The sequence below is a fragment of the Pelophylax lessonae genome (assembly GCF_965119305.1).
Source record: "Pelophylax lessonae genome assembly, chromosome: 4".
NCBI classification, from domain to species: Eukaryota; Metazoa; Chordata; class Amphibia; order Anura; family Ranidae; genus Pelophylax; species Pelophylax lessonae.
The window spans coordinates 526,581,072-526,604,682 of NC_138771.1; the positions used below are offsets into that span (position 1 = coordinate 526,581,072).

Below are 23,611 nucleotides of genomic sequence, written 5' to 3' on the forward strand. Positions count from 1 at the left end.
AAAAAACTGACAGGCGGATCTGATCGGACCGCCCGTGTGAAAGAGCCCTTACTCTGTGAGGTTTTCAGAGCTTGTGCTCTACTGACCCATCACATGCAACTTTGGGTCCTGGTACTGGCTCTTTGAATGCTTACAAATGGCTTTTGCCCCATAACCTCCACCAAATGTAACCTGGGGTAGCTCTGGAATAACCGCCAGCCAGTTTGGTAAAAGCAAAACAGTTCATTTATTTGAATTGCAGCAAAACAAAAAAGGCAGTTTACTTCAGCTAAAGTAGATAAACAGTCCAAATACTGATGTAGCGGACCCCCAGAACCCCCTAGGGCCTAGTGATGACCTTCAGTGGCAGAGAGGGGCTACATACCTCCTGTGGGTGTGGATTGTCAGGCATGGTGGGTAGTGATGCAGGAAAAAAATAAATGTTGGGCGCCAGTCACTTTTATGCTGAAGGAACAGGATAGTTTATTTCTTCTCAACAGGTCAGAAATAAAATGAGGGAGAGAGGGGTAGGGTCCAGGACACCCTTTAAGAACAGTCTATTAGGCAGACTCCTATTGCAAAAGACAGGTTATTCAGACAGCAATACAGGATAGCAGACCTTGAGAATTATTAGGCATCCATGAGCTTCAGATTGATCTGGGAGACATCTTCTCTCCTCTAGACACAATCCCTTTTTTGGTGGTCTGTACTGTCTGGACAGCTGTCCTCCATAAAATACAAGCAGGTTACTCACACAGGTTACTGGATGTCTGTGGATGATCTTTTCCTTGTGGGTCGCTGGCTCTCCTCAGCAGAATCCCAGGTATCTGACTAGGCCTCAGGCTTCAGGCCTAGTCAGCAGCAACAGCAGCACACACCCTTCCCCAAGGGGGGAGGGCGGGAAGAGCGCGATCATTGGACCTCCCATCCTTTTTATAAGATCCCCCACAATGCCGTAGTGACACTGTGATTGGTTGAGGGACACATGGACATTAACAGTTTGTTTAACTGTAATTCTCACTCTAGTGCCAGAGGCTACAGTGCCACCTACTGACGGAAGGGAGAAACGCAGTCAAACAGATTAAGAAGGGAAATCCAATTAGCCACAGAATAATTACAGCCAAGCTAAGTAAGGCTCAGCAAACTAAATTTAACAGCAACCTTGCATAAAGACAAGGGTGCTACACTGATATTGGTAATAAAGCAGCAGGCTATCCGCTAGTCTTTGGTCCCATACAGGGGTCAGGCTCCTCCAAAGTCAGGGTGCCAGGCAGGCCACACAGGGGAAAGGTTAGCAGCCCTTGTCTCAGCTTGTCTGAGAGCTTCCACTCACTACACAGCTTGTGAGTCTCTGTCTTTCTCCCACTTGACACAGATGCTGATTTCCCTCTGCTGCCTCGCAAGCCTCCCTCACCTGGGACTTAACCCCTGAGTACCACAAAAGCTCTGCAACTGACCCCATTAAAGGGACCACAACTCAAATATCGGGGAAATGTACCTGCCATCCAGGACACATTTCCGGTGTCCTGTACAATATATATATATATTTATGCAGTGGGTAAAATAACTATTGAACACGTCACCATTTTTCTAGGTAAATATATTTCTAACGGTGCTATTGACAGGAAATTCTCACCACATGTCGGTAAGGACCTATGCAATCTATACATACATACATACAAAGAAACCAAAACAAATAAGTTCAGAAATTTAATTATGTGTAATAAAATAGAATGAGATAAGGAAAAAGTATTGAACACATGAAGAAAGGGTGGTGCAAAAAGGCATGGAATGCCGAGACATCAGCTGAAATCTATCAGTAATTAGAAAGCAATCCTGCCCCTTGCCCTTGCAAATTATTATTAGCTGGTTCATTCTCAACTAATGGCCTATAAAAAGGTGTCTCATTACCAAGGTGTCACACATGAAACATCTCATGATGGGTAAAAGCAAAGAGCTCTCTCAAGACCTTCACAAACTTATTGTTGCAAAACATACTGATGGCATTGTATAAATAAAATCCAATGTCATTAATAAAAAGTGCTCCAACTCATACTAAATATAAATCAAACTACAATGTCATTTTTAAAAAAACGCTCCAAAAAAAAGGTGGATTTTAAGATTGTTTTTGTATAAATATTTTATATTACATTTTTTACACTTATTTTTATAATTATAAAGTGTATTATTTTATTTATGACCGTGCATGGCCAGTAGCCTCTAGATCTGGAATGTTTGATTAGATAATACATTTATTAAACCAAACCCATGTACAATAGATCCGCCCACACCGGGGTAAAAGATCCCGAACTGTGAGGTAGCGAGCAGTCACAGAAAGGGATCCTGAACCTTGACAAAACGGTCCTTTATTGAATCCAAAAAGATGGCGGTTAACCTTATAGATAAATTCAAAGGGCGTCAAGCTGACCACTAGGAATCTCTCTGAGGAAGCCACATGTCCCTGTGGCATAACACATAGGGGAGGGGGCAACAGATCGGCAGGATGCTGATCACAGGCTGATGCAGCGTCACGGATATAGAGATTTTTTTATGCAGTTTTTATGCTTTAAAAAGGTGGTGCACTGTAGCACCCAACCAATGTGAGTAGTAGTTTTGAGGAAATAAAAAGCACTTGTATTTTACGATATAATCACTATTGGCGTTCCTTTCCTTATATGTATTGAAGGAGTTAACTCCATTTTTCATATGCAATCATCTGTTCCCATTAGATAAGTCTGAGCCACACCTAACATTGTTTGAGGTATATGCAATATTTAGCAACTTATCTGGAGCTCAAGATCCAGCTTTGCGGAGAAATGTTTTTCTTTTCTTTAGTTATCTATATGATTTTAGCTACATTGCACTTTTTGTATTAGCTCATAGAATGTTGCCATTTCAGCATGTTTACTGATAAGAGAATCACTACTCCACCCTGCTTCTATCTATATAAACTGGATACAATATTAAAACTTTTGAGAATTGATTCACCCATAAACCTGTCTGCATGTCTCATTCTGTGGTGAATTCTCTCTCCCGGGTACCTGCTTACATATAATTGACTGGTCATCTGATGGTCGGATGGCTATCCAAAGAAGGGTCAAGCTGACTACCAACAGCTTTGGGGGCTCGTCCTGGATTGGAGGGTCATCTCTCGGCCCTGGTGAGTAGACACTTTTGATTTGTCTGTCTGTCCAGGGGTCCGAGACTCTGACCACGATTCCAATCTTTGAACCTAGAATACGCTCCGGGAGCGTATCAGGAAATAAGCGTCTCAGGGAGACGTTGTAACTGTCTAAGAAGGACAGAATTTTTTTAAAGGGTTTCAGGGAAACCTGGGGGTCTTCAGGGAAGACCCGTTCTTCAGGGAAGAACAAATAGATGTTGGGTTTCAGGGAAACCTGAGGGTCTTCAGGGAAGACCCGTTCTTCAGGGAAGAACAAATAGATGTTAGGTTCAGGGAAACCTGGGGGTCTTCAGGGAAGACCCGTTCTTCAGGGAAGAACAAATAGATGCCAGTCAATTCTGTGTAAAATCTTCTTTTGCTTATATCTTCCTATCGCATAGAGTTATAAGGATTAAAGTATAAGATAATTTGTTTGTGTGATCCAGAGGTTTTAATAGGTAAGTGCGTATAAACTGGTTGGTCACTGATTACTTCACTGTATGTCAACTAACCAAACCACATTTGGTGATCAATAAGATACGGGCAAGCCCGAGTATGAACGTGGTCCAGGCCCATTTTGTCTAGAGACCAGGTTAATGCCGGTATTATATCGGACTTAAAACCAGTCAAAGGTGGCACTAGTGAAGACGGTCATACTGCATTGAAGCACCATATTACTGGTTTGACATATATTGAAGCTGTGTAGTGTAATTGTATATGACTTGTATATAGTAAATTGCGCCTGCGGACTGTTAATATAACACACTGTTCCTGATAGCGACTGTCACATTATTACTTTGACTTAATTGACTGACCGATCGTAGGTTATCAGACAAATCAAGATGAATGTTTATTATGTGTATTGTTTGTTTGTCTATAATGGTGGGAAAGCCTTCTTGATAGCCACAATACCTGGAAGTATAAGGTGTAATATACATACACCAAATGGCTTTTCAGGAGGGGTTTTTAACCATAAAGAGGGTCTAAGGACCCAGATACATTTAAGTGATTTTGTGAATGTATAAATCTTAGAGACATGTTTTGTTTATGGTTTTGTGAAATTATACTGAAGGTTTAGGTCTGATGCTGGCCATACATGATACAATTTTCTTACAATTTTCAGTACAGTTTTTCTTGAAATTTACCTTCAGCTATGTAATACAAATGCCTACCTAATTGGATACAAATGAATATGTTTAATTTTGACCTCTTATTATGTGGTTTGTGGTGGATCTAACAGAAAATTGTAAGATAAAGAGTTGTCCGGACATGTATGGCCAGCCTTAGAGATATTAGGATACAAGTAAATCTTTTAGTAAATGTTTAGTTGTAATGTAAAGTACATGGAAAAAGCGGGGAGAATTGGTTTATTTATGCCCCGTATTAGTACAATAGAATAGGAAAAAAGCTACGTAGAGCTACTAGAAGTGAAAGTGAAAGTCTTTAAACACGTAGATATAGACCACAGCGATTGCCTATAGACAGAAGACGGGTGAGACTTTGGCGTTTTTGGGCAGTGAAGTGTCATTGCTGAGTAGCACAGTCTTAGAATTCAAACATTTGTCATTAATTTAAAGTCACAGTACATGTTAATTGTAAAACAGCAAGTTTCTGATTGGGCTACGAAATTTTTGTAAGGTTTTCAAAAAGCCATAACAGAGAGCGATGCAACTGGCATCTGATCTGTCTAAAGAAAAGCAGCCTGTCAGGGCGTATTTTCAAGGGCAATATCAGAAGATGTAAATAAAAGAGTAGGACATTTTCAACATAGGCCCCCCTATAATAATAATATTACCTTACAAATACCCCTGACCACACCTGCACCCCACAGTTTCATTTTCCAAGGCAGGTGTAGTTTTCTTCCTAATGTCAGACGAGCAGAAAATGTTTATGTGTCAGATACATTTAAAACCAGTACATTTCCTTACACGAGGGGAAAAGAGGGGGGGTCACTGCTGCAAATGCACTTCTACATTAGTTCCCTAATTCAGAACAGTTGTAGAATCCCCATACCTATGCAATTATTTTTATAAAATTTTTTAGAAGTTTTGCCATTTATACATTTGTGCCCATCTTGTATGAGCGTAGTAATAATGAATAAAAACACTATTTTATTAGAAAAAAGAAAAAATATAAATTGCTGTTGTCGGCAGGATATTTTGAAGTTATTTTTTATAGATAATGAAAAATTATATTTGGCAAATGGTCTCCTATGTGAAGGGGAGCCTTCCTGCAAAATTTTGGAAATTGGCTACTTGCCAAGAAAGCGTTCAAACGTCATATCTTTATTCCTGTCATAGCTATGGAATTTATTTTTGGACAGAAAGAGTTACTGCAATTAGTGTGACCATTGGACCCTGTTGGCACAGAGCCAAAAGTTTCAAATCAGATTAACTTTTTATCTGATTATAGTTTTTAAATTATATTTTATGGGTATCCTCTATTGAAAGAGGGGAACCTCTGGCCAAATTTTTGTTAGAATGACACGAAAAAAAAAAAAAAAAAAAGAGTTTTTGGAAAATTGGCACTAAGCCAAAAAGTTTTTTAGTTCTTTATCTGATCATAGCATGCAAGTGGTATCTGATGTGCCATCTCTACTGACAGCCATACCATCCGATGTTGCCCACTGTACAGTGATTGGTTTAAGTAGTGTGTTTTTTTTTTAAAGCGTCCTATTGGACAAGGAGACACAGCCATCTTTGTTCCTTGTTTTTCAGTCCAGGTAACTGACCTGGTGTAGAAATGCCTTAGGGTCAAGTAGACAATTCAATTGTCCACTCTATAGTTCTCCAGACCATGCAAGAGGGGATGGACACCTGCTCATGGGTCAGTCCCGCTACAATATGTATATGACATATGTAGTCACTCTGTGGAGGCCAGTCAGAGCGAGTGAGTTTATTGAAATGTACATGTATGTGGACACAAAGTGTCACAGGAATAATGACAGTGGTGTCAGGAAAGTGTTGTTTACCTTGGTTTTGTTCTCACAGGTGATAGTAGAGTCAGTCATATAAGAAGTGGGTCTTGCCAGCCCACAGTGGGTCTTGCCCACCCACAGGATCATTGCTTGGTATGGATCCGGACTGCTCCTATCTATAATAACATTTTGAGACAAACCACAGGTCCAGAAATATCACAAGAAATGTTAAATGCGTTTATATATCTGAAAAATGCTATGGTTGTAGCGCCTGCACTGGGCCTCCCAAATCATGGAAAAATGTTTTGTGTTTATGCAAGGGACAATTGTAAGACCATGGCAGGTGTACTTGCCCAGGAGTATGGTGGTAAACTTTGCCCTATAGTTTTGTCCAAAGATGGTCGCAGTCCAGGTCTAAAGGCATGCCTGAAGTGACTCCGAACATAGTACATAGCATCTTGTGAGATGGTAATAGGGATGGCCACATCATTTGCCCTAGGTAGGCCCCAGTTTTAAATGGGCTACTGGTATTAAAGGGTGTGTTACACCACAACATGATGTATAGGCAGCCATAGAGCGAGCAGAGGATGTTTTTGTAGTTCATTTCTTGCTCCCGGCCAAAAGATCACACATTATTAAAGCTACAAACGCATGCTACAGAACGGGTTTTAAGGACTAGGGTGGTGTTTTAGAAAACGTTGGGAATCACCTTTTTCTAAAAGAGGGGAGCTCTTGTGTGTATCCCCGCAGCTAGCGCCCCACTGTTTGTTTATTGCCTAGTATTATGGAATAGGACACAGGGGGTGGGAAAGAACATATAAAGTATTGCTGACCGTTTAGTGCAAGCATATGTTGCTAGATGCATCACCTGTATTAGGAACAAACAATCCAAACATATAAGGCCACACATGAGCATCTCCAATACCCATCAAACCCATTCACACATCTACAAATAGGTTTCCCCATATAGGCCCAAAGCAGGGAGGAAATAAGAGTTCCTTTTAGTCAATAGTGGATGGGTTCAGCAGCTGAGTGGAGACCAAAAAAAAAAAAAAAAAAAAGGGAGATGCCCACACAGTGGCACGCATTCTCAGTCAGGAGATTATTCCTGGATGGGGGTGCCTGCTTTGAATTAGTTTTAATAATGGTCCAGCTTTCATATCAAAAAGATGCCAGAAACTAGTCAAAATCCTGAAAATAGAGCTCAGGAATAGTGGAAAGGATGAAAAGGACAAGTTGAGAAAAGGGTAATTGAAATTTTGAATCAAGTAGAACGAAAAGTTGCTCGCACCTTTCTTTTCTTTTCACAGATACCAACCCATTCCTTGGAGGAGGGAGATGACGTAGTGAGCAAGCTGTCGCCACATGACAAAACCAAGGCTGGATCTCGTTTTGGACCAAAAGACAAAGGTAGTCACAGTGACCAGAATCGCTGTCCTTGTGGAAGACCAACAAGCCCGGATCCATGCCAGTCGAGTAAAAAAGGTCAAGGTGGAGTGTGTGAACAAGATAAAGACACAGATAAAGGAGGTGAAGCAGATGTGGAAAATCCTTGAAGAGCGAGTGAAGCAGGTGTTATAGTCTCTGAAAATTAGTAAAATGACTGTATTCATAGCAAAGAACTTTGACAAGCTGTGGATTGTGTTGGTGGCACTAGTATTTTTAGTGTTCATCCCAACCTGGATCATAACTAACTGTATATATCACCCAGCGGATCTGTGGCCCCTTGGAGGAATTTGTGGGACCCCTAACGCCACCAGCCCAGATATAGTATCAGAGATAACTCAGAAAAGGAATAAAAGAGCCCTGTCCCATAGTTCAACCTCCAAGATAGCCATCACACAAACAAATGGCATGACACAATTTTAGTATAATTCCTCTAACACACAGGTAGCTACTTTTATAGTGCCTTATAATGATAGGAGATTAGGCCCAGGAACTGTATTTATATGTGTCACGGACAAATATTGGGGAGACCATTGTGACTATTTGGGATCAGTGGGTTGGAACACGGAAGACGATTGGGAGTACAAACCTACTACTAGCAAGGATAAAAATAGAAAGACACTTATAAGCAGAATGACAATTGTTAAACATGTTCCCGAGCAATTTAGCTTAACCATAGAAAATCCTAGTCCAGAAGATAGTAGAACTTACGTTTTGGGTATCCGGTAGAGATCAGAGTTCATTAGCTTCAGAAAGCCTTTTTAGCTAAAAGACATATATGGCTCTTCTGAGTGGCCATCACAGGTACGAGAGACGAATCCTTTCAGGCCCTGTGTGCAGACTTTGGGAGAAATGGTAGCTATAGCAGATCCCATCTATGAGGATACAATGCCCACAGAGACAGGGTGCTCTGATGTAAACTTACGGTTAGAATGGATGAGGTATAGTGCTAGCTCACATAACATGTCAGATTGCTATGTCTGTGGAGGAGCTGGTTGCACTTGGGTATGTTGCCCCTTAACATCCCTGAGAATGTAGAAACTTGTTTTCTTAGCCTCTATACCAATACCTCTAGTAACCATTCTAGCTGTGAAACATGGAAAAAGGAATATCCCATCATAGCTGGAAAATTTAGGCCCACTGGGTCTATCGCCATTTACCCAGGTAATTATACATGTTACTTCAGACATAGTGGTGGGGGCAGGTATTTAGGGAACTTTACAGAGGGATATTGCTCCACCTACAGGTCCACTATAATAGAGTATCAAACAATGTCTCTGGGAGACATTTACTGGATATGTGGAGATATGAAAATAAGGTTTAGGTTGCCTTTGAAGTAGACAGGAGAGTGTGCCCTTGCCAAAGTTATAATGCCCCTACACATATTTACTGAAAATGACAAAAACACATACCAGCTTAAGGGGAACACTAGAACTACAGGAAAAGAAGAGAAGCTCCTATAGGAAGTTTTGATCTACATGTATATATAGATACCATCGGGGTCCCAAGAGGGGTCCCTAATGAATTTAAAGCTAGAGACCAAGTCAAAGCCGGTCTTGAGTTCTTTATCTCTCCCCTTGTCACCATAAATAAAAATGTAGATTGGATAAATTATATCTATTATAATCAGCTGAGATTTGTTAACTATACAAGGGATGCCCTAAAGGGCATAGCAGAACAACTAGAAGCCACTTCCCAGATGGCATTCCAAAACAGAATGGCTCTGGATATGATCCTTGCAGAAAAAGGTGGTACCTGTATATACAGTATATTGATAAAATAGATGGATGCTGTACTTACATTCCTGATAATACTGGCCCCAACAGTAAGGTCACTCTGGCCATTCTGTGTAACTGAAAAAGAATTCTGGCATTGACAACCCTTGGGATCAGTATTTTGGATGGTTTAATAGTTGGAAACAAGCCCTAGTGCAGCTAGGAATTATCATTGTTAGTATATTTGTTATAGGTGTCTTAATACTTTGTGTAGTTCCGATCATGGGAGTAATGGGTAACAATAAGGAGGAACACGTACTTGAGGCAAGCAAGGAATCCAAGAACATGTGTCGGTTCCTTTTATAATTTCTCAGCCAAGGAGACTGTATGTCCCTTGATGACACCATATGTATAATAAAAAACCATGTATAAGTTATGATTTTTTAAGAGGGGATTTGAAGGAGTTAACTCCATTTTTCATATGCAATCATCTGTTCCCATTAGATAAGTCTGAGCCACACCTAACATTGTTTGAGGTATATGCAATATTTAGCAACTTATCTGGAGCTCAAGATCCAGCTTTGCGGAGAAATGTTTTTCTTTTCTTTAGTTATCTATATGATTTTAGCTACATTGCACTTTTTGTATTAGCTCATAGAATGTTGCCATTTCTGCATGTTTACTGATAAGAGAATCACTACTCCACCCTGCTTCTATCTATATAAACTGGATACAATATTAAAACTTTTGAGAATTGATTCACCCATAAACCTGTCTGCATGTCTCATTCTGTGGTGAATTCTCTCTCCCGGGTACCTGCTTACATATAATTGACTGGTCATCTGATGGTCGGATGGCTATCCATAGAAGGGTCAAGCTGACTACCAACATGTATGACTTGGGTTATGCTATTTGCATTGAGGAGACACAACGACACCAGTAGAAAGGGGGCACGGACAGAAGCTGCTTTAGTCCTGGAAGGACTAAAAAGTGATATATGATGCACTTAAGCGTAAGGTCACATTTCATCAGGTGAGCACACATCTGATGGGGGAGCACGAGTGTATTGAGTAATCACATGTGTGAAGCACTCAAACGTAATTTCATAGAAGCATATGGATATATAGAAGCATGCAAGCACGGCACTTTTGATACATCAGCATGGGTGGAACTGCACTTACACGAACTGTCATAATTACACATATATTTATTTACGCTGTGTGGTTTTTATTTTTATTGCTGCCATTCATTTAATCCAGAGGGAGTTGATGTATTGTAAAAAATTAGATTATTGATTACTCGACACTATGATTATTAGTTGGAGCATTTTTTATCAATGAAATTGTATTTTAATTTATATTTAATATGAGTAGGAGCACTTTTAATTAATGATATTGGATTTTATTTATACTTAGATTAATATTGATTTAGGTATATATAGCGTGGCACATTATTTTATATATGCACACATGAGTATGGGAATGTGTTAAGTACTAGCAGCTGTATCTCTTTTAACATATAGGAGGGATGTTGCTCGCAAGAAACGTCTTTGAATACTGATGGCATTGGATACAGTAGGATTTCTAAACTTCTGAATTTTCCAGTGAGCTCTGTTGGGGCAACATGTCTGGTAGTGGAAAGAACATAATTTCACCATAAACTGGACACTACCAGGTGCTCCTCGCAAGATTTCTGACAGAGGAGTGAAAAGAATTATCAGAGGAGTTGTCCAAGAGCCAAGGACCATTTGTGGAGAACTTCAGAAAGACCTGGAATTAGCAGGAACAAATGTTTCAAAGAAAACAATAAGTAATTCACTCAACCGCCATGATCAGTATGCACGTTCACAACGCAAAACTCCATTACTGAAGAAAAAGCATGTTAAAGCTTGTTTAAAGTTTGCTGGAGAACATTTAGACAAGTCTGTGAAATACTAAGAGAATATATTCTGGTCAGATGAGACCAAAATTGAACGCTTTGGATGCCATAATACACACCATGTTTGGAGGTCAAATGGCACATCACCCCAAAAACACCATCCTAACAGTGAAGTTTGGAGTTGAGAACAATATGATGCGGGGCTGTTTTTCAGCATACGGTACTGGCAAATTTCATGTCATTAAAGGAAGGATGAATGGGAAAAATCTACCAAGACATTCTTGATAAAAATCTGCTGCCATCTACCAGTATGATGAAGATGAAATGAGGGTGGACATTTCAGAAAGACAATGATCCCAAATACAAAGCCTAGGAAACTTTCAATTGGTTTCAAATAAAGAAAATAAAGGTGCTAGAACGGCCCAACCAATCACCTGACTTGAATCCAATAGAAAATCTATGGAAAGAACTAAAGATCAGAGTTCATAGAAGAGGCCCACAGAACCTTCAAGATTTGAAGACTGTTTGTGTGGAAGAATGGGTCAAAATCACACCTGAGCTGAGTTGTATAAAGTACTCGAAACCCATACTTGAGTAAAAGTATAAGTGCTCGATCAAAAAGTGACTTGAGTAGAAGTGGAAGTGCTCAATCAAAAAGTGACTTGAGTAGAAGTACTAAAGTATTCAACATTTTTTGTACTTAAGTATTGCAAGTAGTTTTTTTAAAAATTTTGCTACTCAAGTACTGAAAGTAAAAGTACCAGTAGTTTTGAAAAAAAATTGCTACTCAAGTACTGAAAGTAAAAGTACAAGTACTGTGTTATGTAGTTATTAAAGAAAGAAGTCAAAAGTTTGAACATCATATTGTCTTTTATTATTTCAAATGCAGCTTTTATTTATACATACAGTAGCATTTATTTTCGTATGCGCTGATAATACACATGTTTTGAGCTTCATCAAACCTGCCATCTACTGTTCTGGCAGTGGTAATTTTTATAATAGTAACGAGTAACTATGCAGCACAAAAAAAAATATCGGAGTAGAAGTATTGAAATCATCGAAAAAATGTAGTGAAGTAAAAGTGGAAGTAGGAGAAAAAAATTATACTCTAGGAAAGTACAGATACCGCCTTTCGGTACTTAAGTACAGTAGTGAAGTAGTTCTACTTAGTTACTATACATCTCTGCACCTGAGCAATGCATGCAACTAGTTTCTCCATACAGGAGGTGTCTTGAAGCTGTCATTACCAACAAAGGATTTTGTATGAAGTATTAAATAAATTACAATTAGCTTGTTCAATATTTTTTCCCTGTGTCATTCCATTTTTTACACATAATTTCTGGACCTATTTCTTTTGGTTTCTTTGTATATATGGATTTCAAGCGGTTGTTACCAACATATGGTGAACATTTTATGTCAATAGCACCTTTGTAAATTTATTTACCTAGAAAAATGATGACATGTTCAATAGTTTTTTTTACCCACTATAAACTATTTTTGTGGAGGGAGTGTGGGTCTGGTTTAAAACAAATTAGAAGTAAGAGAATGGAAAGGCTGTGTTAATAAGTGAATAAAAAAAAAAAAAAAAAAAAAAAAAAATCAGAGATGGCCTATGGATGAATCCACTAATAAGCATGGTATTTTTTTTTTTTTTTTTTTTAAAGAATACACAGATTAGAGAGGGACAATTTTTGCAGGTCAGTGAATACAAAAAAGTCAGAAGTGAACTTCAGCAGCATTTACAATAACTAGCCAGAAATCAGCATTGAGGTAAAAATGTATACTGTCTTTTGTTTCTTCTGTTGAACAAGGAGGACGTTCTTGCTGCCCAAAATAAAAGCACTGGGCAAATCCCTATGTGCAGTACTGTCAGATATAGAAGGAGGAAGGCAAGTGAGTCTTCTGCCCCTCATACCCAGTATTTCCTCTTCCCTCCAATTGGCAATCAGAGCAGCAGGTGAACAAAGTACAGCATACCTCCTAAGTTTTTGAGATGGGAACGAGGGACACCTATTAGCAAAATTATGTAGTTATAGGACACACCCCCTGCCACGCCCCATTAAAGGAGAATGATGCAAAAAAATATATAAGTTAAACCCACAAGTGCTTTTTTTTTTTTTTTTAACACTACTATTTCTTTATACTGGCTTTTGAGATTTACAAAAGCAACAATTTAGAAATTGGATGAAAAGTTTATTACTGTGAAACACTTTTTTAAAGATAAATAGTGCATTTTATTTATAACTATATAGATCAGAACAAAATGAAAATGAAGGACGAATGAGGAAAGGGGGACAGAGGGACTGTTCCTTTAAAATCAGGGACAGTTAGGAGCTTTGGTATAGGCAGTGGGGAGGCCTGGCATCAATGTAAATCTGTTGCTTTGTCCTGCATGGATACCAGAAGGGTAAAGAAAAAGTATATGGCAGGTCTCTAAAGGAATCAACTTCCCTAGAGTGGAAGAAAAGGTAGCATACCTCTAAAATTACTCATGATTCCTTCCTCCCCTCTGTTTCATAGCTGCAGCCTTTGCTAGTCTTATCATCAATCAACACTTCCTGGAGAGTCAGATGCCTGTGTCCCTGACACATGCTATGGATCCACACCTATGTCATTGCTGAGCGCTGTAGTAAAGTAAGGGTTTGAAGAAAAGGGGTTGGTGGGAGACACAGGCACATCTACAACGTAAGGACACAGACTGTTAGGCTGGGTATGCATGCAGTGGTGTATTTTGGTTTTGTGCTGCCCTAGGCAAGACTAAAACTGCCCCCCCCCCCCATCCTATGTAAATTTGCCTCACTCCCTTTTTAACGGGTGTGACTCCCTTAAAAATTGAAGGACTAAAAGTCCCAGCATGAACCCCTGAGATCTCACGAGAGGGGGGGGTGGGTGAGGGAGAGAGAGAGGGGGGCGGGTGAGAGGAGATGAGAGGGGGGATGAGAGAGAGGAGGGGATGAGAGAGAGGGAAGATAAGAAAGGGGGGGTGAGAGAGATGAGAGAGAGGGGGGTGAGAGAGAGAGAGAGGGGGTTAAGAGAGAGAGAGGGAGGGTGAGAGAGATAGGGATGGTTGAGAGAGAGAGAGGGGGGTGAGAGAGAGGAGGGGGGTGAGAGAGGCGGCTCTAGCAACCAGGAGCCAATAGAGTCTCAGGTGGAGGGGGGGGTGGCTTTTTTTGCTGCCCCCTGCAAAGTGCCGCCCTAGGCCTGGGCCTTGTTGGCCTAGGCCAAAATACAGCACTGTATGCATGGGCAATTTTTGGTATAGTGATTGTCCTCCATGATCACCCTGCAGGTAATCACTGGCATACAAGCATTTGCTCCACTTGCATATAGTAACGATTAATATACTCCTGTATTAGTGACTACTACATGCTATACCGCATTTTTCCCTATTTGTAGCAATGGCTATTAATTATTCATGGGATTTTAAACAATGATCTCTATACCAAAAGTTGCCGATGTCCACCCAATTTTAAGGATAGAGAATCAAAGTAAAATTGTGCCTAGAGGTGAGCTTTAAAAAGTGTATAAAATGCTTAAATGGTATTTTTTAAATTTGCAGAGTTAAGCTATAAAGCAAAACTAAACACACACTCCCTCGCCGGTGCTATTATCTTCAGCCAGTCTTCTCCGGGTGCAGGAATTCAAGCCATCTTGAAATGCTGTAATTACAGCACATGCGCACAGCAGTTCATTCATTCTGGCACTGAGGTGTGTCGAGAATGTTCACTGAGCTGCTTATTGTGAACAGGCAAGTAATGCCTCGTACACACGCATCGATTATTGGCCGGGAATTTTCGGCCAACGTCCGATCTGCCGATTTTCGGCTTGTTAGTATGATGCTTCCTACAACCGACTCCGACTTTTCGGCCAAAAAAAATCTGGTGTGCAAGCTATAAAATTTTTGTTGGCCGTCAACACAACGGCCGATTTTCCGTCAGTCAGTACAGATTTCGGCAGACAAAAATCTGATGAGCAAGAAAAAACACACGGAAAGTAAACCAGCACATGACATCACTTCTGAAGTAGATTTTTGCTGGCCGAGAAAATTCGTGTGCAGTCTAGGCACATTCCAACCAACAAAACACCACTCTGGACAAAAGTTGGACGATCGGTCGGCCGATAATCGTTGTGTGTGTACGAGGCATTAGTTTGTTTAATGGTAGAAAAAACAGGTTGTTGATTTAGCAAAGGCAAAGTTGCACTAATTTTCTCTAGAGCTTAGTAAATGCGGTAAAGCTCTGCTGATTTCCATCATCCAATCATGTGCAGAAAAACATGTTTTTTTTTTGTTTTTTGTTTTTTTTTTTTTATATACCTTGGACTTGATTGGGTATTTTCCTTTATTGGGTATTCTTTACAAAGTGAAGCTTTACCACATTGCATTTGCTAAAGAAAATGAGTGCAACTGTACTTGCAAAGAGCATGATCTATTTGTCTAGACTCTATAGTAAATTAACCCTTTTTAGAAATTCTGTATAGAGCCCCACAGAACAAACAGTGCACAGTGTACAAAAATGCATGAAAAATGTATTCCAATAACCCCATAGCATGTCTCTTGTCCTATAAAAGCCTGCCTTCTCACGAATGTTTTTGTTTCAGTTTGGTTCCAGTTTAATTAGGTTAAAAGTGCATATTTAACATACAAGACATTGTTCACTAATATAGAATGATAGTTATTTTGTCATAAAACAGCTTTTTTCAGCAGTCACATGTCTGAAAATAAAGGTTATTATAATAAACTACAACACACTTGATATAGCTTAGTGAATGGAACTCGCTGTCTATTCCTACCCTCGTAACAAAAATATATGCTAACTATTTAATAAAACTATTTACCGAATGTAGTCCTCTGTGACTTGAAAATTTAGAGTGAATTCTGTGAAAATAGCTTTGCCATGCAAAGCAGTCATAAAGTTAAAGTGATTGTAAATTCTCGTTTTAAAAAAAATAAAAATAGCAAACATGTTATACTTACCTCTTCTGTTCAGTTGGTTTTCCACAGGGCAGTCCGGATCCCCCTCTTCTCGGATCCTTCATTGCCAGGGCTGCTGTTAGAAATCACGAGGCCCCTACAGCCTACCTGACCGCCCCCCCCCCCCCCAAATATATCAATACAATATTTTCACTAAAAATACACTAAAATCATTAATATTATATGCAAACATAACAGAGAACCTGTGTGAATTAGCCCTTTTTAATTGTTTCTTACATTTTTTTTTTTTACAATAAATTATATCTTTTTTTCAAATGTTAACATTTTTTATAATTTTATTTTACAACTTTTTAAAATTATTCATTAACAATGTTTCATTATTATTATTTTTTACAATTTGTTATTTTTCTTCAGGACAGGGAAGCCTGCAGCCCTACGGCACACTAAAAGGGGGGCACACAGGGAGGGGGAACAGGTGCAGGCAGAACAGGGAGGGGGATCAGTGTTGGAGAAGCATTTACAGGAATGATGTCCTGTGTCTGTGTCTCTCCCTGCAGCAGCTGAAAGCTGGCAGGAGGGGGAATAAACTGTCTTTCAGCTGCTACAGAGAGCTGCACAGGGCTTCCTTCTTTAATTGCCATTCTGCCCGACCGCATTTATTTCCTGTGCTGTTGGGGCTCCCCCGAGTGCCCGGGCCCCCTACAGGAGGACTGGTGGTCCCCCCTATCAGCGGCCTTGCTGCTCCTAGCCCCTCCCTCCTGTTGAGTGCCCCCACAGCAAGCAGCTTGCTATGGGGGCACCCGAGCTTAGCTGTGTGTGTCTATTCAGACATGGAGCTGCTGTTCGGCCCCGCCCCCTGTCTCCTGATTGGCTAACTGACTTTGATTCAAAGCCACGGAAGCCAATTGTGCCATGGCTGTGTCCCAGACAATCAGGAGGAAGACTCCCCGGTGGCCGAGGGACTCATGGACATCACTGCACAGAGAAGGACCTCAGGTAAGTATTAAGGAGTGCTGAGGAGACTGCTACACCCAAGAGGCTTTTTTATCTTAATGCAAAGAATGCATTAAGACAAAAAACCCTTTGACTTTAAAACTCCTTTAATTTCAAAGCTAAGCAGGGATTTGTCCATATTGGGTAAATATTTTCACATTACAAGAGGCAGAGTAAGCAACATTTCTTACTTTCCCTATGCTTGCACACCATTATTAATTGCCCAAAAGCCCAGTTTGTGTTTTGACTTTCTGAGAAAGTGGAATTTTACATAGACTCCACCAAATTAAATCAAAAGTTTAAAAAAAATGCAGCGCAAAAAAGTCCAATCAAAATTCCACAGGAAAAATAAAAGCAGTCCTGTGGAATTTTGATTGGACTTTTTAAACTTCTGATTATATTTGAGGTTTTGTGATTACCTTTAAGTGTTCAGCTGGCAATTTATTGATTTATTCGTTTTATGTGTTTGCGCTGATCTCCTCTTTCTTGTCAGAGAAAAAAAAACAAAAACAATAAATGTCCCTTAAAAACACTAAGAGCCCATTCAGACTGGCGCGATCCGACTTCGAGGGGCGACCTGTGAAGTCGCGCTAGTCTGAATGGGCTCTAAAAGTGCATTTCTGGGCAAAAAGAAAATCAGTAGATTACAATACTCCACAAAACATCCACATTTTCCCATGTTGTAACTATTTAAAAAATCTGCAAGGCTCCTGTTCATCCTTGGTTACAGTTTACCTGACTAATAATGGTGAGATGCATATCCATGTCTCCAAGTACATTGTTGTACTTTTATTATTTGGGTGTACTATCCACTCCAAACCAAGAAATTAGATTTCTATTTGTATTCTACAGCATAGACAATGAAAAGATGTGAAGGGCAAGAAGTGTGCTTTGTGGAGCCTGTCTCTGAGAGATGGTGTGACACAATGTTGCATTACTGGGGCTGTGCTGCTGCACCTATCCAATGACTGCTGTTGCCAGAAGGACTGCCGAGCATGCACAGGCAATGCTCTATTTTGGCCTAGACCGACAAGGCCCAGGCCTAGGACGGCACTTTGTAAGGGTGGGCAGTAAAAAAGCTGCCCCCCCCTCCACACGAGAAAAACAGCCTACTCCTGGCTGCCGCACAAAAAGAGTCTCCGCCGGCTTGCGCTACACTTTTAGTATAGCACCAGTTTTATGATAATACCGGTTGGCGGCCAGGAACTGGCCTGACATTTGGACAGACTGGCGGCCGCACTTAATACAACGGGCGGCTGCCAATACTAGCAAGCGTGGCATTGATAGGGTTTTATCTTGAGAGCTCCTGTGTTGGTGTAATGAAAATACCAGGCTTTTGAAGTCTTTTGGTTTTTGCAACCTGCTGATTTGTCTTAGGTTTTTCTCTTTACGAACATCTTTATGCCAGGTAATCCTGTTTTATTTAGCAAAATATATTGTTATTAAAGATCTTTCAGTCTGTGTGTTGACATATTTCTAGGGGTAATTTTTGGCCTGCTTGAGTCCTAATTCTTAGACTATAAAAATGGTTTGTAAATGTTACATGAACACGATCAAATGAAACTTTAGTTTGGCAGGTCCCCATCCCCGGTGTTCGTCCTGGGATAAGTGGCACCAACAGCCGAGAGCGGTACCTGTGTGGTCAGATCAGCATTGTACAGGTATGTCCAATAATCCACAAATATGGATTTAGCCCAACCCTATCTGCTGGCCCAATGTGATATAATTTATGAGTATTTTAGCAGGTGAATATGAGAACTTCCACCTCTAGAAGTCCCTTTGTTATCACTTAGCACTGCCATTTCTTCTGACATTAGTTTGAGATGCTTTGGAGATCATTTAGAATTCATTGACAGGTGCACTTGCCTTCCATTTACCTGTGCTTCATGCAGATTTGCATTCCAATAGACTAGAATTGAAATGGTTTAGAAAACAACAATATATACAAGTAGGCACTTAGTATGCACTTTTAATGTAAAGCGACCGTAGGTACAGAGGGAAGCCATCGTACCTCATCTCACAAGGCCCCCCCCACTGTGGCTTACAGGCTCTGCAGTTTGCTCCAAGATAGAAACCCTGCCACTTAGTGAGGTTCATGAAGTCCTCCTTGCCAGAACCTCCATCACCAGCCACTGCCTCCACATCCAACTAGTTGCTTCTTCTTCTCTCTGCTCACATCTCCATGACAATTAAGGCTAACTGTAATATTCATTCTATACCCATAACCCGGATTATTAAACATAGCTTTTACTGAAGTTCCATTGTTCCAGCTCTTTAAATAAACCAAAAATACTCTTTCTTTTGACACACTTGATCCCCTTTTAAAGTAAGAGAGATGAGACAACTTCTCCTTTTTGAAGAACTTGGTTTAATTAAAGGGTAACTCCACTTTCGTGGGGGGGGGGGGATAGCAAATAAAGAAAATATAATATAGCATATACAATTGGGACACAAGTCATATTGTAATTGAATGTTATTAAAAATGACCTTTCCTTTCCAATTTGCAGTCGCTGTCATTTTCTGAAAATGCAATGCAATATGGCTACCTGGAGCTGTTCTGTACACAGAATGTATACTGATCACACCCCCCAGAAACATAATTTCCTGTTTGTGTGATTGGCTCACTGATTTTCTCAGAAGTCTGCACTAAGATATAAGTCAGATTTCAGGCATCCCCTGCAACAAAAATTTCGTTTTTGGTGAGATACTCCCAAAAGGAACATGTCTAAAGGGATGCAGGCCCAGCAGTTTTCCTCATTAGTACCCTGCAGGTGCACAGCTGATTGATAATTATTAAACCACTCCCATTAGACTTACTCAGAGCATGGGCACAGAGGAACAAGCAGTGATTTCTTAAGAATAACAAAAGGTAGGAATCTGCAACAAAGTTTGATAAAATCCTTGCAATGTACAGAGATCACCCAGAGGGGAATGTTTTTTCTCAATAAAAGTGGAGTTACGCTTTAAGTAAATTTTGATTACAAATTGAAGTAGAACATATCTTTGCTAGTACAGAACTGTCCAATACATTACATTTGGCTGTTCTGTGATTGCTTGTGCCACATGATTGGTAAGGCTATCCCCCACTTGTGGTGTTGCCCATACCTTTTAGTTAGGAAAGTCCACATCTGCAATAACAGTTAAAGTCCATCTCTTTGGGCACCCTTTAAAGGGTTACGCTGAAGCCAAAACCAGATTTCATTGTACAAGTCCTCTCTGTACTGTTTTCACACTGAACTGGGCCATGATGCTGGTCTTCGCATCTATATATACCTTTGAAAAAGAAAGTGACACACATACAAGAGAAGACATTTCATAATGAGAAATACTTCTGCTTGCACCATTCAGTACTTAAAGAAACATACTAAGCAGTAACAAAATTAGTGTTATGTAGGCACCTGTCTGCACATTGGCCACTGTCTTTGCTGCTCTTCTAATTATAGAAGAATTCCAGAAATGGATATTTTTACAAAGTTACCTTGGTCCAGCTTAGACCAAGGTCATTTTTCACATCCTGTACCATACCTTTTTTGGAATCCATTAAGGAGGTTGAAATCACTGTAGTACACACCACAGGAGGTTACCCTCTTGGCACAAACATAATTCAGAGATTGCTTTGCATTTTCTCAATGAATGCATTGAGATGCAAAGAATTCTCTGATAGTATGAGGTGAAGAGGTGTGGCAGTGATGACACAATCTCCACCTCCTGAGTCAGAGAATGCTTTGCAGGCTTTTTTCTCTGAATGGTGCCAAGCGGGTTGCCTCCTGTGTTCACAATGCAGGAGGGCAGCTGCTCAGCATGGGACCTGGAAACTAGTGGAGATCATTGTATTAGCAGTACCTACTACAGTTATTTCTAGCTTCCAGGGGATCCCATAGGTATGCTATATGCATAGTTACATTGGTTTAAGCGGGAACAGTCTAACTATGTAAAAATATCCATACCAGGCTTTCTTCAAGAGACAGTATGACCCCTTTTAGGCACCCCAGGGATTTATTTGAAGAATACTTTACTTTCTGTTAGAATTACAAAAACTCTGTTTAAGAGTGCTCCAACACAGCTTTGGGCTCCAACAGGTATACAACTGGCTAGTGGAAGGGGATAAGGAGGGATTGTGAGACTTTTAACCCCTCAGTGTATATATACAGTATATCCCATATTTACTTTCTGTTGGAATTACAAAAACTCTGTTTAAGAGTGCTCCATCACAGTTGTGGGCCCCAACAGGTATACCACTGGCTAGTGGGAGGGAATAAGGAGGGATTGTGAGACTTTTAACCCCTCCGTGTGTATATATATATATATATATATATATTAACAGTATGTTACAGACTTAGGAGACTTTTGGGAGAGGACTGCAAGCTAGACTCCTGGTCACTGTCTGTGTGGAGCAATCCTTATTGGTAATCTCATCAACTCACGCCACCTGTCTTTCACACATTATTAATTAACAACCTATTATCTACTGTGGGGATGTGTTTACACTTTAATAATGTGTATTGTTCTGTGGGAGCTTGATGCCGGTGGGTCTAACCTGGAATGAGATCCCCCTGATTGTTCAGGTGGTTAATTGTGTCATCTATTGTTTGCCTGATAGCATTCTGTGCATTCCGTCTAGGCTGATTTAAGTGCTCAGTTAACTGGCATGTTAATGATATCATGGTCAGCCCTACCTCGTTATCTATTCATTGTGTGATGTTTTGGGTAAATATTTGACTGGTCACGGACCTACTTCTCAAATGTATAAATGTCTGTAAGTTGGTTCAATAAACAGTTCATTCTGGCTGACTTCAAAACTTGTACTATCAGGTTCTTGGGGTAACTATAGCCAGATTCACAGGTCTCGTGTTCCAGAACTTAGGAAGCAGCTTCTTGGCGGAGATACCCAGTCGGGGTGTCCTGTTCCGTCACACAGTATATCCCATATTTAGGGCTGCCCCATAATTCAAGGCCTAGGAGGTGTGGACTTTGTCCCTTTCAGCCAGGTTATGGTACCCTGTGCATTATTGCAACTGCTATTATCACTTTCATTTACTCTGACAGGTGTGCCACCCAAATAAACATCTTTTTCTCAAGCCTTTGTATGTCAGAGGTTACGGTATTGCCTGAAGGGCCAGCATTACTAGGAACCAGGGAACCCAGACTTCCAGCAGCTCCTTTGGGGGTTGCACCATACTTTATTATCGAAAACTAGAGAGAATACCCAATTTTTGTAACCATAATGTTGTAACAGCAAGTCTGGATTTACTGCATGTACAGGAAAAAAAAAAACCTGTTAATCTGTAAGAAATCTCAAGAGCTCCTAACTTGTGTGAGCTGACAACATAGTGCTTTTACTGCACTAAAATCTTAAGTAGCATTGTCCGCCTCCTGGACCACAAAACTCGGTCTGTCCTCATCCTCCATATCTCTTTACACATGCATATATTGATTTCTTTGGCAGCAAAGCAATGTTGCTGCTTTGACTCTCAAGGGTCTGTCCACACACTATGTGTAGGGAAAAGGCTCTTGGGAGAACCTTCGGTGGTTCGGGGGTAGAGAGGGGGATGTGTTTATATAAAACTGAGCTCCTAGCAGCTACAAGAAGTTGACAAGTCTGGTGAAGAATGCTACAGTAATAAAAAGAAACAAAGTAAAAAAGAAAATGCTGGGATTTGATCTAGAGAGAAAGAGGGGGTTTTGGGGTCAATTCGGGTCATGCCTGCACATACACTTTAAGCATAATGACCGATACCAAAATAACTAAAATTTGTTGTTCTTCTGAATGCTTCAGTTACCCCAAGACATGAAGGAGATTAGTGTTAAAACAATATAAGATGTCTGATTTTGTCTCTTTTCAACAAATCCGGAAAATCCTATTGAAATTATTTTTTTTCATTTGACAGGTGACAGAAACAAAAATGGCATAAAAATTTTCAAGGTACTTTTAAAACGAGTTACCATTGCATGAATTCTCTCCTTTACTCACCAAATCCATATGGAAATAACCTCCTTCGCCTGTCATGAAATAACAATGCACGATTACATCTCCAACCTCAGAAAAGAATTCTGCAAAAACCCAAAGGGAAAGGTATATATTCTAAAATGCTAATGTGATCAGAGGGTGCTTGGCTTCTCTCGCAGAACATTTTATTGTTATGTTATGTAGTGCACATCAGAGGAGCTCTTTTCCTGAGCAACAACAGCGTCAAATTAATTGGAACTTTTCTCCGAGAACAGTGCCAGTTGCTGTGTACATCAATGAACCGGATTGCTGTCAGCTGGGCAGAGGCTGGCAAATCTCTAGACCTGGCAGTGTGTTAAAAGAAAAAAAGGGCCTGCCTATTGATTACATTTTATTTACCATTTGATATTTTTTAATTCAAGCTTGTATTTGAATGTATATTGTGTTTTAGTTAAAGTGATATTAAAAGTTTGTCTAAAAAACAAAACAAAAACACAAACATGCTATATTTATCTGCTCAGTCCAATAGTTTTGCACAGAGCAGCCTCAATCCTCTTCTTCTTGGGTCCCTTGGCTGTAATTGACCGCAAAGGAAGCCGTTTGTCTCAGCCAATGGGGAGAGAAAGACCAGGGACAGCTG

The 23,611-nt window shown here is 40.2% G+C and overlaps 1 long non-coding RNA gene across 1 annotated transcript in view; it reads left to right on the plus strand.

The window, feature by feature from the left end:
- Positions 1–23,312, plus strand: part of LOC309553609 — a 102,582-nt gene extending 79,270 nt beyond the window's left edge. The window contains exon 3 of the long non-coding RNA XR_014225181.1: positions 22,913–23,312. This is a non-coding gene — a long non-coding RNA (uncharacterized lncRNA). The remainder of the gene's footprint in view (positions 1–22,912) is intronic.
- Positions 23,313–23,611: the final 299 nt, after the last annotated feature.